General features: G+C 33.6%; 1 non-coding gene across 1 annotated transcript; it reads left to right on the top strand.

Moving 5' to 3' along the window:
• Window positions 1–1,425: 1,425 nt before the first annotated feature.
• LOC116623927 lies at window positions 1,426–1,572 on the top strand. Its single transcript, XR_004297798.1, has one exon. It is a non-coding gene; the product is annotated as a U4 spliceosomal RNA (small nuclear RNA).
• Window positions 1,573–14,472: the final 12,900 nt, after the last annotated feature.

Here is a 14,472-nt window from a genome sequence, read left to right as displayed (position 1 = left end):
ATAGAGAACAAACTGAGGGTTGATGGAGGGAGGTGGGTGGGGGATGGGCTAGATGGGTGATGAGTATTAAGGAAGGCACTTATGATGAGCATTGGGTGTTGTATGTAAGTGGTGAACCTCTGAATTCTACTCCTAAAACCAATATTGTACCACATGTTAACTAACTAGGAAGTTGAAAAGAAAAATAAATAAGTAAATAAATTTTTTAAAAATGTCAAAACATGGGAAAAAAAAGGATAGGAGAGCTGAAGCTGCTCCACATCATCATGGATACTTGATTTTGTCAGCCTTTTAATTTTAGACATTTTAGTGAGTATGCAATGATATTACATTGTGACTTTAATTTGCATTTCTCTGATGACTAATGATATTGAACATTTAAAATTTGCATATCTGTAAGGTGCTTATCTTTTATTGTGCAGTGTCTATTCAAATCATTTGCCTATTTTTAATGGGAGTTGTCTTTCATCTATTTGTCATATTGTATGAGTTATTTATATGCTCTTGGTATAAATCCTTTATTTGATATATGCATTGTGAATATTTTCTAAGTTTTAACCTGCTTTTTCATTTTCCTAGTTGTGTCTTTCTAAAAGAAGACATTTTAAATTTTGTTGAAATCAAATTAACTGTTTTTTCTTTATAATTTGTGACATTTGTGCCCTATGTCATGAACCTCTGCCTGACTTAGATTCACAAAAATTTTCTCTCATTTCTCCAAATATCTTTTATGAATTTACTTCTACATTTAGGTTTATGATCCATTTCAAATTTCTTTTTTGGGTATATAAGGTAATGATCAAGGTTCATTTTTCTCCCCCCACGTGGATATCCAGTTGTTTTAACACCATTTTTTAAAAAGCTTTCCCCATCGAATTATCTTGACATTTTTGTTGAAAACCAATTGACCATAAATGTGAAGGTCTATTTCTGGACTATTTATTCTCATCAATTGATCTGTATCTCCGTCTTTGCAGCAATATATCACTTTTTTTGATTGTTGTAGAAAAATAGAAGAAATAGAAAGAAGAAGTAGAATAATTCCTTCATTTTTTTTTTCCACAATTGTTTTGGCTATTCTATGTCTTTTGCATTTCCATATAAATTTTAGAATCAACTTGTCAATTTCTATGAAAAAGACTGCTGAGATATTGGTTAGAATTGCATCAATTCTACATACCAACTTAGGGAGAATTGATATCTTAATGCTGAGTCTTCCAATCCATGAGCATCGTATATCTGTAAATTTATTTAGGTTTTCTTTCATTTATCCTGGCAATATCTCATAGTTTTCAGTGTAACAATGATTTTGACCTTGCACATCTTTCATTAAGTTGTAATGATTCTCTGGGCTTTTTTTCCTTTATTATGTTTATATGGAGAACTACACTGATTGATTTTCAAATGATAATCAAACTTTCATCTAGCTTTGTGCAGTGGCAGTATCGTAGCCAATGAGCTTTATCTGAGGTGCGATTATTGCTAATTGAAAACTTTTCCCTAATCAAACTTCCATCTCTAGGGCAGCTCTATTTTCAACCCAAAGATACAAATGTAGTGACCCGAAGGGGTACGTGCACCCTGGTATTTATAGCAGCAATGTCCACAATAGCCAAACTATGGAAAGAACCAAGATGTCCATTGACAGATGAATGGATAAAGAAGATGTGGTATATATATATAATGGAATATTATGCAGCCATCAAAAGGAATGAAATCTTGCCATTTGCAACAACGTGGATGGAACTGGAGGGTATTATGCTGAGCGAAATAAGTCAATCAGAGAAAGACATGTATCATATGATCTCACTGATATGAGGAATTCTTAATCTCAGGAAACAAACTGAGGGTTGCTGGAGTGGTGGGGGGTGGAAGGGATTGGGTGGCTGGCAGGGTGATAGACACTGGGGAGGGTATGTGCTATGGTGAGCGCTGTGAATTGTGTAAGACTGTTGAATCACAGACCTATACCTCTGAAACAAATAATACATTATATGTTAAAAAAAAAAAAAAAAAGAAGATAGTAGGAAGGGAGAAATGAAGGGGGGGAATCGGTGGGGGAGACGAACCATGAGAGACTATGGACTCTAAGAAACAAACTGAGGGTTCTAGAGGGGAGGGGGTGCAGGATGGGTTAGCCTGGTGATGGGTATTAAAGAGGGCATGTACTGAATGGAGCACTGGGTGTTATACACAAACGATGAATCATGGAACACTACATCAAAAACTAATGATGTAATGTATGGTGATTAACATAACATAATAAAATAAAAAAAAACCCTTCCATCTTTAGGATAAATCCACTTGGTCAGAAGGTATTGTCTAATATCTTTTTTGTATTTGATTTGCTAATATTTTTTAATGATTTTTGAGTCTGTGCTCATAAGGAATACTGGTCTGTAATTTTCTTATAATGTTGTCTAGATTTGGCATAAAGGAAATATCAAACTGCTAGAGTGAGCAGAGAAGTGTTCTTTTATCTTATACTTTCTGAAAAAAATTGTGGGTTTTGTATTATTTCTTCTTTAATTATTTGAAAGAATACCTCTGAAGCAATCTGGGCATTGAATTTTGTTAGTAAAAATATTATAAGTTATGAATTCAGGTTATTCATATTTTCTAATTTTTGTGTTAGTTTTAGTGATTTAAGTCTTTCAAGAAGTGTGTTTATTTCATTTAAGTTTTCAAATTTATTGCAATACATTTTATAATAGTCCTTTATTATTTTAAATTATATACGATAATGATGATTTCTCTTTTATTTCTCATATTTCTGGTTTGAGTCTTAACCAATTAGCTGGAAGTTTATTACTTTGTTTATATTTTCAAGGAACCAGCTTTTGGTTTCATTAATTTTTCTCTATTGTTTGTCTGTTTTCTGTTTCACTGGTTACCATTCTTAAATTTATTTCCTTCCTTCTCCTTACTTAGGTTTAGGTTGTTATTTATTTTTATCTTTCTGAGATAAAAGACACTGATTTTAGTCTTTTAAAAAATATATAAACATTTAAAGCTATGAGTTTCTTGCTAAGTATTGTATTATCTGCATTCTATAAATTTTGATATGTTGTGTTTTCATTTTCATACAAGGCAAAACTTTTTCTAATTTCCTTTGTGAATTCCTTTTTGACCCATGACTTATTTCACAATGTGTTGTTTAACATAAATATTTTATAAATTTCCAGATATCTCCCTGGTATTAATTCCTAGTTTAATGTTTCTGTGATCAGCAAACATATACTGTATAACTTGTATTGAAAATTATTGAGATGTGCTGACTTAGCACATGGTCTATTTTTATTAATATTCTCTGTATATTTTAAGGTAATTTTTATTCTCTTGTTGCATTCAGTATCTTATTTTTTACTTTATAAATGTTAATTTAAAATGAAAAAATAATGTTAGGTTATAATATTGGTCAGATCCATAGTAATGTTACCACAGCAAAAATAAATATATAAGGTAGAAGTCAACCTTCACTATATAGTCAGCATCATAATGTGGGGATTGTGGTGATAGCAACATGATTTATTACTTACAATGCAGGAAAAAAAGTGATCATAGCAACATTCTTACTTGTAACTCCTCTTCTGCATCCAGAAACAACTATACTTTTGAGCTGCCATTTATAATTCTGGTTGGAAGTGATCAAATAAAGGATTTAATAAATAAATGAGGATGAAGTGACAAATTTTCCTCAGAGAAGAATTCCAAATCACATATATAGATGTTCTCCACTCCATAAAGTAGAGGATAAGTGATTGGCCCCTATCTCTGGACAATTGCCCGAATCAATCTATATCCTTTGAGTAGCAGTCATGTAGATATTTTTTTCACCTATTTTGTACTACCATAAAGTCAATACTTTTCAATCTTTTTCACAAAGATAACCTGAAGAGCCTAGTCAAATCTATTTTGAAGAAATGCACCATTTCTTTGAGCAACCAGTCAGAAAATAATAACCTATATGACAGTGTTAGTGAACCAATGTTGGCTGTAAGAGTCTTCATTTATTTTTCCAAGTGATCTTGCATCCTTATGTTAATAATATAGAATATTGTTGAGTATTGATGTCAATCTCTCTAGACATTCTTGGATTTTTGGTAAAGTGTCATTTCTAGTCATGAAGCAACACTCCCATTTTCCACAAGTTCTCCATAGTCACTGATTAAGGGCTGTTCAATATTTGCAATTTTTCATCATACCTTAATATGCATTCATTTAGGCAAGGAAATTTGCATTTATTATTGAGCTTATTTTAAGACATTTTATCTCAAGCATATGACATATTTATATAAATATTTGAAAACTCTAACAAAAATAGTGGCAACGATTAAAATGAGATGGCTTTACAAGTTGAAAATATATTCAGACAAGTAGATTTATATTAGTTTTGTCCATTAAAGAGAATGAGCTTGAAAAAAAGAGTCTGAAGGTGAGAGTCATGTTTCTTTTGTCCTAAGAGAGATCTTCAATCATTTCAAAATTATCTCCTTCTTTTTTCAAACTATGCTTCCTTTGGACGGTCTTGCACAAACTTCTTTCCCTATTACTGATGGAAACACAGTTCCACTGATACTTATGAGATGTTACCTATTTCTCAGATGTGTTGGAACAGGATAAAAGGCTAAAAGCTACTGAATTAGGGTGATCACTTTCAAATGCTCTTTCAAAAGAAACAACTGATTTTAAGTGATAATTGTGATGCTCTTAGTTGTGGAATCTCAACTAAATTACCTTCTCTAATTTTGGTTTTTTTTTTCCCCTGTGAATGTAGGATTATAATACTTAAGAACTTCCCAGTTTTATTGTGGGAATTAGAGTTTATGTATGTAAAATGTTTTGTATATAGTAGATGCTCAATAATAGCAGCTTGCATCGTTATCATCACCATCACTTGAAATTTAGCTACTTCTTGTGAATGTTTGTTCAGTCCCCCTTCCCACACATGAAAGGGTGCAATTGAAAATCAGAATGTTATGTGCAAATGTAAGCCAAGATTCTCTAATTTTTTTTTGATTTGTAAGGCCAAGTTGCATTCATTCACCTTCTTACTCACCAAAATGACTATTTCACACTTGCCCTCTACTCTTCACAAACCTCTATCACCGCCTTCCCCTTTTTCATTCTCAGGTGATAGTCTTTCTTCCAATTTCACTGAGACAATAGAAGCAATCAGAAATGAATTTCCAGAAGCTCCCATCACCACATCTATCCATACTGTATCATATATTTGAAAGTTGCTGAGAGAGTAGATATTTTTTCTCCAAGTTTTTATTTAAATTCAAGTTAGTTAACATATAGTGTAGTAGTGATTCATCACTTACATATAACACCCAGTGCTCATCCCAACAAGTGCCCTGCTTAATGCCCATCACCTATTTAGCCCATTCCCCCACCACCTCTCCTCCAGCAACCCTCAGTTAGATCTCTGTAGTTAAGAGTTTCTTATGGTTTGTCTCCCTCTCTGTTTTTATCTTCTTTTATTTTTCCTTCCCTTCCCTATGTTCATCGGTTTTGTTTCTTAAATTCACATATGGGTGAAATCATATATTTGTCTTTCTCTGACTGACTTACTTCACTTAGTGAATAATACACTCTAGTTCCATCCACATTGTTGCAAATGGCAAGATTTCATTCTTTTTGATCACTGAGTTATATTCCATTGTGGATGTGTGTGTGTGTGTGTGTGTGTGTGTACCTCAGATCTTCTTTATCACATATAGCCTTTATTATGTTGAGGTATATTCCCTTTAAACCTATTTTGTTGAGAGATTTTACCGTGAATGGATATCGTACTTTGTCAAATACTTTGTTGTGAGTTTTTATCATGAATGGATATTGTACTTTGTCAAATGCTTTTTCTGCATCTATTGAGATGATCATCTGGTTTTTATCCTTTCTCTTGTTAATGTGATATATCATATTGATTGATTTGTGAACATTGAGCCACCATCATATCCTTGAAATAAATTCTACTTAATCATGGTGAGTGATTTTTTTAATGTGTTGTTGGATTCAGTTTGCTAATATTTTGTTGAGGATTTTTGCATCTACATTCATCAGAGATATTGGCCTTTAGTGTCTTTATCTGATTTTGGTATCAGGGAATTGCTGGCCTTGTAGAATGAATTTAGAAGCTTTTCTTCCTCTTCTATTTTTCGGAATAGTTTGAGAAGAATAGGCCTTACTCTTTAAATGTTTGGTAGGATTCACTTGTGAAGAAGTCTGGTCCTGGACTTTTGATTGTTGGGAGTTTTTTTTTTTTTTTTTTTTTAATTACTAGTTCAATTTTATTACTAGTAATTGGTCCTTCCAAATTTTCTATTTCTTCTTTGTTCGGGTTTGGACGGTTATATATTTCTAGGAATTTATGCATTTCTTGTAGGTTGTCCAATTTACTGGCATATAACTTTTCATAATATTTTCATAATCCTTTGTATATCTGTAGTATTGGCTGTTATTTCTCCTCCTTCATTTCTGATTTTATTTGAATTCTCTCTCTCTCTCCTCTCTCTCTCTCTTTTTTGGATGAGTCTTGCTAAATGTTCATCAATTTTATTGATCTTTTCAAAGAGCCAACTCTTGGTTTTATTTATAAATCTGTTCTACTGTTTTTTAGTTTCTATTTCATCTATTTCTGCTCTAATCTTTATTATTTCCCTTCTTCTGCTGCCTTAGGCTTCTTTTGTTCTTTTTCTAGCTCCTTTAGGTGTAGGTTAGGTTGTTTGTTTGAGATTTTCTTTGCTTCTTGAGGTAGGCCTATATTGCTATAATCTTCCCTCTTAGAACAGCTTTTGCAGCATCCCAAAGATTTTGGACCATTGTGTTTCATTTTTATTTGTCTCCATATATTTTTTATTTCCTCTTTGATTTCTCAGTTGATCCATTTATTGCTTAATAGCATGTTATTTAGCCTCCATATATTTGTGTTCTTTCCAGATTTTTTCTTGTGATTATCTTCTAGTTTTATATTGTAGTTAGAAAAGATGTATGATATAATTTAATGTTTTTGAATTTATTGAGACTTGTTTTGTAGTCCAATATGTTATCTATTCTGGAGAATGTTCCATGTGCAGTTTAAAATAATGTGCATTCTGCTGTTTTTGGATATAATATTCTCAATATATCGTTAGGTCCATCTGATCCCATGTGTCATTCAAAGCTACTGTTTCTGTGCTGATTTTCTGTTTGAATGATTTATCTCTTGATGTAAGTGGGGTGTTAAAATCACCTATTATTGTATTACTGTGAATTTCTTCCTTTATATCTGTTAATAATTGCTTTATGTCTTTAGGTGTTCCCATGTTGGGTGCATAAATATTTATAATTGTTACATTCTCTTGTTGGATTCTTTCCTTTATCATTATGTAGTGTCCTTGTTGCCTCTTGTTGCAGTTTTTGTTTTAAAGCCTATTTTGTCCAATATAAATATTGCTACCTCAGCTTTCTTTTTGCTTCCATTTATATGGTGAATGTTTTTTTCACCCCTTCACTTTCAATCTGCATGTGTCTTTAGGTCTGAAGTGAGTCTGCTGTAGGCAGCATATTGATGGGCCTTGCTTTTTTATCCATTCAGTCACTTTCTGTCTTTTGATCGGAGCATTTAGTCCATTTACATTGAACGTAATTATTGATAGGAATGTACTTATTGCCATTTTGTTACTTGTTTTATGGTTGTTTTTGTAGTTCTTTTTTGTTACTTCCCTTTTCACTTGCTCTCTTTCCTTGTGGTTTGATGGCTTTCTTTAGTGATATGAGTGGATTCCTTTCTCTTTATTTTTTGTGTATGTTATAGGTTTTTGATTTATTGTTACTATTAGGTTCATATATAACATCTTATGCATATGGCAGTCTATATTAAGTTGATGGTTGCTTAAATTTGAGCCTATTCTAAAAGCACTAAATTTTTTTTCCGTACCCCTCCATGTTTTATGTATGTGATGTAGTTGCACTGATGTCACTGTTATCTAGGTGTGTCCATTACACAAAGTGAGCTTAGGATCCTCTTACTTTGCCATATTCCCAGAAGTCCCCGCAACGTCATTGTTTAGAATAGTACTTGACTTTTTGTTCATGCTTTATAAATATTTGTTGAATAACTAAACATTGTCCTAGTGTTGTCAGATTTTTTTCCCCAAGAGAGAATCATCAGTAAATGTATGCAAAATACATTTAGAAATTATTGTACCATTTTCTCCAAATCTTCTTAAGAGTGTAATTTACAGATAGTAAAATTTGCCTTTTTAATTGTAAAGTCCTGAAAATGCACAAATGTGTACAGTTGTTTAACCACTGCCACAATCATGATAGAACAGTTGCATCACCCCAAAATTTCCCCTGTGTCCTTTTGTAGTTCATTGTTCCCTCACATCCCTAGAATTTGGCAAGTAGTGTGTACGTGTGTTTGAATCTATACTTTTATCTTTCTAACAATGATATATAAATAAAATCATAGTATATAACCTTTTGACTCTAGCTTCTTCCACTTAGCATAATGTACTTGACACACATCCAGGTTATTGTAGTAATCAGTAATTTGTTGCTTTTTATTGCTGAGTATTATTTCATTACGTTGTGCAGATGAACTGCAATTTGTTTATCCACTTCCCAGTTATAAAACATTTGTGCTGTTTTCATATTTTGGTGATTACAAATATTACTAATTACTAATATTGCTAATAAAAATTTGTGTAAGATTTTTGTGTAAATTTAAGTTTTCATTTTATTTTGGTAAACATGTAAGTGTGAGGTTTATAGGTTGTGTGGTAAGTTTGTTTTAACTATAAAAAATGTAATTAAATTTAATTTGACTATACAAAATTTCCACTTTGAAAAATATTTTGAGATCCATCTGATGAATGTGCATTCTAGTCACTCTATATCCTTGCACTTGGTATTGTCAGTTTTGTTTTTTTTAAGCCATTGTAATATGTTTTTTTTTTTTTTTTTTTTTAAAGATTTTATTTATTTATTTGACAGAGAGAGACACAGCGAGAGAGGGAACACAAGCAGGGGGAGAGGGAGAGGGAGAAGCAGGCCTCCCGCCGAGCAGGGAGCCCAATGCGGGGCTCGATCCCAGGACCCTGGGATCATGACCTGAGCCGAAGGCAGACGCTTAACGACTGAGCCACCCAGGCGCCCCTAAGCCATTGTAATATGTTTGTAGTAAAATTTCATTGTGGTTTTAATTTAAATTTCCATAATGGTTATGATGTTGAGCATAATTTTATGTGCTTATTTTTCATCTGTATGTTTTTTGGAAAAGCATTTTTTTCAGATCTTTTGTTGATATTTTCATTGGATTTTTTTCCTTTTATTGAATTCTGAGAGCTCATTATAAATTCTGGATACAAGCACTTTATCAGATTTATGATTTGAAAAGCATTTTGTTATTCTGTTGCTTGTCTTTTCGTTCTCCTAACAGCTTTTGGTGCCATATCTGAGAAAGGTGTGCCTAAGCCAAGGTCATAAAGATTTTCTTTTAGTTTTCTCCTAGAAGTCCACTTTAAGTATTTTCAACTTATTCAAATTTTATAGAAGTGTTATAATCTGTGAAGTAAATGTGACCTGTGGTTTGCATTTTGTGACCTCTAGTCTATAGTATAATCTGGAAGTCATCAATAGAAAAAAAAACAAACAAAACACAACAACTGTATTTTAGGGCAATCAAATGATGACATGAAAGGTAAGTACTTTTAAAATAGTATACATTGGCAGTCTTAAGGGGGAAATACATAGCCATCCAAGCCTCTCTCAAAAAATTAGAAAAATCCCAAATGCACAAGCTAACAGTACACCTAAAGGAGCTGGAGAAAGAACAGCAAATAAAACCTAAACCAAGCAGAAGAAGAGAAATAATAAAGGTTAGAGCAGAGATAAATGAAATAGAAACCAGAAAAACAGTAGAACCGATCAACGAAACTAGAAGCTGGTTCTTTGAAAGAATTAATAAGATCAATAAACCACTGGCCAAACATCCAAAAGAAAAGAGAAAGGACCAAAATTAATAAAAATCATGAATGAAAGGGGGGAGATCATGACTAACACCAAGGTTATAGAAACAATTATTAGAAATTATTACCAGCAACTATATGCCAACAAATTAAGCAACCTGGAAGAAATGTATGCCTTCCTGGAAACTTACAAACTACCAAGAGTGAAACAGGAAGAAATAGACAATCTGAATAGACAAATAACCAGTAACAAAATTTAAGCAGTAATCAAAAACCTCCCCAAAACAAAAGTCCAGGGCCAGATGGCTACCCAGGGAAATTCTACCAAACATTTAAAGAATAAATAATACCTAATCTACTGAAGTTGTTTAAAAGATAGAAACATAAGGAAAACTTCCAAACGCGTTCTATGAGGCCAGCATTCCCCTGATCCCAAAATCAGGCAAAGACCCCATCAAAAAGGAGAATTATAGACCAGTATCCCTGATGAACATGGATGCCAAAATACTCAAGAAGATCCTAGTAATAGGACCCATTAGTACATTAAAAGGATTATTCATCACAACCAAGTAAGTTTTATGCCTGGAATGCAAGGGTTGTTCAACATTCACAAATCAATCAACACGGTAGAGCACATCAATAAAAGACAAGAAGCATATGATCCTCTCAATTGATGCAGAAAAAGCATTTGACAAAATAGAACATCTGTTCCTGATTAAAACTCTTCAGAGTATAGGGATAGAGGGAACATTCTCCAAATTCATAAAAACCATCTATGAAAAGCCCAGAGCAAATATCATTATCAATGAGGAAAAGCTGAGAGCTTTGCCCTTAAGATCAGGAATGCAACAGGGATGCCCACTTTCACCACTAGTGTTAAACATAGTGCTAGAAGTCCTAGCAACAGCAATCAGACAACAAAAAGAAAGGGGAGAGATCATGACAAAAGGCATAAAAGGCATCCAAATTGGCAAAGAAGAAGTCAAACTCTCCCTCTTCACAGATGACATGATACTTTATGTGGAAAACCCCAAAGCCTCCGCCCCCAAATTACTAGAACTCATACAGCAATTAAGCAATGTGGCAGGATACAAAATCAATGCACAGAAATCAGTTACTTTTCTATATGCTAACAATGTAACTGTAGAAAGAGAAATTAAGGAATCGATTCCATTCACAATAGCAACAAAACCCATAAGATACCTAGGAATAAACCTAACCAAAGAGGTAAAGGATCTATACTCCAGAAACTACAGAACACTTATGAAAGAAATTGAGGAAGACACAAAAAGGTGGAAAAACATTCCATGCTCATGCCTTGCAAGAATAAACTTTGTTAAAATGTCTATCCTGCCCAGAGCAATTTATACTTTCAATGCCATCTCTATTAAAATACCATTGGCATTTTTCAAAGAGCTAAAACAAATAATCCTAAAATTTGTATGGAACCAGAAATGACCCCAAATTACCAAGGGAATGATGAAAAAGAAAAACAAATCTGGGGGCATCATGTTGCCTGACTTCAAGCTATATTACAAAGCTGTGATCACCAAGACAGCATGGTATTGGCACAAAAACAGACACAGAGACCAATGGAACAGAATAGAGACTCCAGAAATGGACCCTCAACTCTATGGTCAACTAATCTTTGACAAAGCAGGAAAAAATAACCAATAGAAAAAAGACAGTCTCTTCAATAAGTGGTGCTGGGAAAATTGGACAGCTACATACAGAAGAATGAAAATGGTCCATTCTCTTACACCATACCAAAGATAAACTCAAAATGGATGAAAGACCTCAATGTGAGACAGGAATCCATCAAACTCCTAGAGGAGAACATAGGCAGTAACCTCTTTGACATCAGCCACGTAACTTCTTTCAAGACACGTCTCCAAAGGCAAGTGAAACAAAAGCAAAAATGAACTTTTGGGACTTCATCAAGATAAAAAGCTTCTGCACAGCAAAGGAAACAGTCAACAAAACAAAGAGGCAGCCCACGGAATGGGAGAAGATATTTGCAAATGACATTAAAGGTAAAGAGCTGATATCCAAGATCTATAAAGAACTTCTCAAACTCAACACTCAAAGAACAAATGACCCGTCAAAAAATGAGCAGAAGACATGAACAGACACTTCTCCAAAGAAGACATACAAATGGCTAACAGAGACATGATAAAATGCTCTATATCACTTTCCATCTGGAAAATACAAATCAAAACCACAATGAGATACCACCTTACACCAGTTAGAATGGCAAAGATTAACAAAACGGGAAACAACAAATGTTGGCGAGGTTGTGGAGAAAGGGGAACCCTCTTACACTGTTGGTGGGAATGCAAGGTGGTACAGCCACTCTGGAAAACAATATGGAGGTTCCTCAAGACATTAAGAATAGAGCTACCCTATGACCCAACAATTGAACTACTAGGTATTCACCCCAAAGATACAGATGTAGTGAAAAGAAAGGACACATGCACCCCAATGTTCATAGCAGCAATGTCCAAGATAGCCAAACTGTAGAAGGAGGTGAGATGCCCTTCAATAGATGAATGGATAAAGAAGATGTGGTACATATATACAATGGAGTATTATTCAGCTAACAGAAAGGATGAATACCCATCATTTGCATCGACATGGATGGAACTGGAGGGGATTATGCTAAGTGAAATAAGTCAAGCAGAGAAAGACAATTATCATATGGTTTCACTCATATGTGGAACATAAGCAATAGCACAAAGGATCATAGGAGAAGGGAGGGAAATCTGAAGGGGGAGAAATCAGAGAGGGAGATGAACCATGAGAGACTATGGACCCTGGGGAAAAAAATCTGAGGGTTTCAGAGGGGAGGGGTAACAGGATGATGGGTATTAAGGAGGGCACAGGCTGTGATGAGCACTGGGTGTTATACACAACTAATGAATCATTGAACACTACATCAAAAATAAATAAATAAAAATAATAAAATAAAATGGTATACATTTTTACTTTAAAAATACACATTAAAATATATTGCCATTAAAATGATAGAATATGTACTCTCCTACCACTGATTTATCCATTGCAAAAGAAACAAGCAAAAAGCAGTAATTTTTTTGTCTTTATTTGTTTTGTTTTTTGGGGTCCACATATAAGTGAAATCATTACTGATGGTTGCCAGAAGGGTAGGGGGGTATGGGAATGGGCAAAATAGATGAAGTGGATTAAGAGGTACAAACTTTCAGCTACAGAATAAATAAGTCACAGGGATAAAAAGTATTGAATAAGGAATATGGCCAATAATATTGTAATAATGTATGGTCACAGATCGTGACTATATTTATTATGGTGAGCATTGCTTAATATATAGAATTGTTGATTCATTATGTTATTCATAATATATAAACTAAGCTAATTAATGATTAAAAGAAAAAATTTTTTCGAATATAGCTTTCCACTTTAGTTATTTCTCACTACTGTTCAAGTGTTAGTTTTAAATTATCATTTTATATGGATTATTTTATTTTGTTTATCCTCCAAAAAATTGAAAAATGCAATTCTGTATATCCAATTTGTTTCTGTAACAATTTTCTCTTATAAAACATCTAGATTTAAAAATCATTTAAGCCATCAGTCACTACAGAAATAGTAGAAATCATAAAGTTTCTGAAATTAGTTATATAGATATACGTTAAACAGGGGAGAAAAGATTGTAACTGTAATTAGCCAATAATTTCATTGTTCACATTCCTTACTATGGAGTTAATGACTAGCTTGTGGGGCCATGAAAAGCAGGGAGCGAATGATGTTTAATGATCCAACAAATCATTAAGTGCCTAAAAAGGAACTACAATGTCAGGTATCATTGCCCTTATGAATGTTTATGGCTACATGAATAACATTTGAAGTTTATTTTTGCATACATTTCCAAGTTAATATAACTCATTCTGTTGGAAAAAATAAAAAAAAATATTTCTGGAGCTCTGATCTGTTGACATTTTTGTTCCTTACTTATAATAAGCCAACCAGTTTCACTAGGATTAAAGTGTCATCTTTATAATTAAATTTTAGGTGACACAGCAAAATCAGTAATGAATATGAGCTAGTGGAAATTTTACTTTCAAATGTTAAAGGACTAAAATTTAATTTTAAATATGTTCCAGAGATCTGAAAGATATATTTCATTTGAGAGGACAAGTAATGAGAAGTTTAAAATGTAGACATCTCAAGCTAAAGAGTAATGAGTCAGGGGCACCTGGGTGGCTCAGTCGTTAGGCTCTGCCTTCGGCTCAGGTCATGATCTCAGGGTCCTGGGATCAAGCCCCGCAGCGGGCTCCCTGCTCAGTGGGGAGCCTGCTTCTCCCTCTCCCACTCCCCTCTGCTTGTATTCCCTCTCTCACTGTGTCTCTCTCTGTCAAATAAATAAAATCTTTAAAAAAAAAAGTAATGAGTCAGACAGAGATAACCATCCAGTCATAATGTATCAGTTCCTTCCCTTGCCCACCCCTAAATTTTCAGATATCTTTGAGAGGAATGAAAG

This window comes from Phoca vitulina, unplaced genomic scaffold (genome assembly GCF_004348235.1).
Source record: "Phoca vitulina isolate PV1807 unplaced genomic scaffold, GSC_HSeal_1.0 scaffold62, whole genome shotgun sequence".
Lineage (NCBI taxonomy): Eukaryota > Metazoa > Chordata > Mammalia > Carnivora > Phocidae > Phoca > Phoca vitulina.
The sequence above is the reverse complement of the archived record's forward strand: the minus strand, read 5'-3'. Positions and strand labels throughout refer to the sequence as shown.